We start from the raw sequence: 3304 nt of genomic DNA, 5'->3' as shown, positions 1-3304 counted from the left end.
CACATGGAGGTAGGAGGTGGGGTTGGGGATAAGCTGATGGACCCAGGAAACATCCGGAGACTCGTGGGGATTTGGTGTCTGGCTGAATCTGGGGTGGGGACAGAGAGGGAAAAGGAAGACACTGTGCTTATTGAATTGCAGTCCACTGTTGTAAAAATAAATATAGCATGGCTACTTCTCTTCTTCCTCCAGTACAAGATCATTTCTAGTGTATTTTGTGTACTGTTGTTTCGCTAGACCAATCAATATGGTTGGCTACAGGTTATTTCCAACTTTTCTCTATATTCGAAACAAATTTCAGCCCATCAGAGAAGCATCTTGCACAGTCAAAATAACGTTGGAAACCTACATCATCCATGAGGTACAATATTTGCTGTTTTGCTCATGTATCTTGTGGGATAAAATGGATGTATAAATATATAATGTTTAGTGTAAATAAGAATCATAGGTACAAAAACATATCTTAAGCCATTGTTTAGGCTGCCCTTTTCATGTTTCTAGACATAGGCTGTTTGATATTTGAAGTTAATGGTATATTTGTGTGACCTGACCAGGCAGGACTCTGATTCAAGCTGCCTCATGGATCCATTCTTCCCTCTTCTCATCCCTGCCCTTTGCTATGGCTTTGGGTCCTCATTGGAAGTGAAGTTGACTTCCATGCTTGTGATTTGGGGTTGGCCATGTGAGTGGCTTTGGCTGGTAGAGTATGAACAGAAGTGACAATGGTCTGACCCTGGTCTTAAGAGTTATTAGCTTGGTGCTGGTGCCTCATGCCTATAATCCTAGCTACTAAGGAGGTGGAGATCTAAGGATCACAGTCCAAAGCCAACCCCAGCAGGAAAGCCCATGAGACTCATCTCTTTTTTATTTTTTATTTTTTGCCAGTCCTGGGGCTTGAACTCGGGGCCTGGGCACTGTCCCTGGGCTTCTTTTTTTTTTTTTTGGCCGGTTGTGGAGCTTGAACTCTGGGCCTAGGCACTGTCCCTCAGCTCAAGGCTAATGCCCTACCACTTGAGCCACAGTGCCACTTCCGACCTTTTTCTGCTTATGTGGTGCTGAGAAATCGAACCCAGGACCTCATGCATGCAAGGCAAGCATTCTACCACTGAGCCACCTTCCCAGCCTGAGAGAGTCTTATCTCTAATTAACCACCAGAAAATCGGAAGTGGAGCCATGGTTCAAAGTGGTAGAGCACTGGCCTTGAGCAAAAAAGAATTAGGGACAGTGCCCAGGCCCCTGAGTTCAAGCCCCATGACCACCACTACCAACAATAACAGTAACAAAAAGGGAGTTATTCATGTGTTCCCAATTGTCATCTCATCCACTGCCACCAGGAGACAGTTCTAGGAAGAAGGACCAAGAAGACCTATGCTGACCAAAGCTTCAATCATGGCTGGTATTGGACCCAGGCCAAATCACCCAGTCATGGCTGACCTGCCCATGGAGAGAGTGCCTAAGAAATGGTAACCTCTCAAATACTGCTGGCATTTGCTGTACTACAGTACCTTTCCATCACAGTGACATTTCTGTTCCTGTTTCAAAATGTCCCGGGTGACATCTTGCCAAACTGCTCCTCCCCCACTCAAAAATCCATTTTGATTTCTAAGTAGGTAATGGTGCTTTTTTCTACCGCTATAACCAGCATCTAGGATGTTTTATAACTTGTCAATTATTTTGTGTATGTGTTGGTACTGGAGCTTGAACTCAGGACCTTGCACTCTGGCTTAGCTTTTATTCTCAAGCCTGGCAAGGTGCCACTTGAGCAACACCTCCAGCTTTTTGATCATCAATTTGAGATAGAATCTTTCAGATTTGTCTGCTTGGGCTAGCTATTTTTTTTTTGGTCAATTGTGGGCCTGAACTCTGGGCCTGGGCACTGTCCCTCAGCTCTTCAGCTCAAGGCTAATGCTCTACCACTTGAGCCGCAGTGCCACTCCTGGCTTTTTCTGCTTATGTAGTGCTGAGGAATCGAACCCAGGGCCTCATGCATGCAAGGCAAGCACCCTACCACTGAGCCAACTTCCTAGTCCCTGCCTGCGCTAGCTTTGAAATAGGATCCTTGGATTTCATCCTTCTGAGTAGCTAGAATAATAGATTTGAGCTCAGCACAAATTGCAAATTTAACATGCAAATACACATTCTTCTTTTGCATTTATTTTTACTGTAAAGTAAGGATGAATTTCTCTCTGTCTCTCTCTTTCTCTCTCCCTCTCTCTCTCCCCAATTTTCAAAGCATTTTTTCTTCTAATTTATAGTCTCTTCAATTGTGAATAGATGATTTATATTTCTGGGACTTAGCTTCTTTTACCCAGCCACCAGGGAAAAACTGACCAGTGTTTGAACAAGTTCCTAGAGTTTGGATGGTCTGTTGGTTCCCACAGGTTTAGAATAGGCCTCTTGGGTGAGCGCTGTTCCAGTGTTGTGGTAATAATTCTAGTTCCTATGTGCTGTCACATTCATTCTGCAACCATACCTGCCTTCTGAATGACTCCTCAAGCCAGGCAAACTGACAAAACGTTGGAGCTACAATACCTAAAGATGAGTTCAGAGGAGTCCAGAAAGCAACATTTCAACCATCATATGTCTTCTGGCTTCAAAAAAAGCTCAGAGCTTATAATAAAAAATTCCACTCAGAGTTGGAGTGGAGGAGTTGAGTGATGTTACCGGGCACAAATACAATGCAGCCAGCTTGGAGAAAACCACACAATGAGCCCACAACCAACTTTAGCTCCCTCCCTACCTTACCTGGAGAGGCTAGACACATTTAGAGAAAGGACACATTTCTTGAAATGAGAGCAATCAACAAACGTTCCTGGAAGAAATATAATTCCAATTAGGCCTCAAGTGGGGATGGGTTCTGGAGTGGCAGATGGAAGGGGGAAGCTATTCAGGGTGATGCTTGGGGTCAGAAGCTGTTCCAATGACAGCCACTGTTCTTTGGTCTCCAGAATATGCCAAGAGCACAAAAGTCACTACCCAATGTACAACTTTTTTCCTTCTCCTTCCTTTCCCCATGTTTTGTAGATGAGGAAACAGAAACAGAGAGGCTTGGTGATATCTCCAAAGCCACACAGCAACTCCCTGATGTTGGGATTTGGAGGTGATTTTGAATCTGTATCAGCCATGAAGGTGCCTCTGAATCTCTGGGCAGTGGGGAGCTAGAGACCCAGCTTTTTTTTATTGTGAAAATACTGTACAGAGGGGTTACATTTACATGGGCAAGATAATGAATACATTTCTTATCAAGCATTGTTACCTCCTCCTTTGTTTCCCCTTCCAATCCCATCTTCTTCCCAACTCCCCA

Source organism: Dipodomys ordii, unplaced genomic scaffold, assembly GCF_000151885.1.
Source record: "Dipodomys ordii isolate 6190 unplaced genomic scaffold, Dord_2.0 Scaffold52, whole genome shotgun sequence".
Classification (NCBI taxonomy): domain Eukaryota; kingdom Metazoa; phylum Chordata; class Mammalia; order Rodentia; family Heteromyidae; genus Dipodomys; species Dipodomys ordii.
This window is presented reverse-complemented; position numbering follows the sequence as displayed.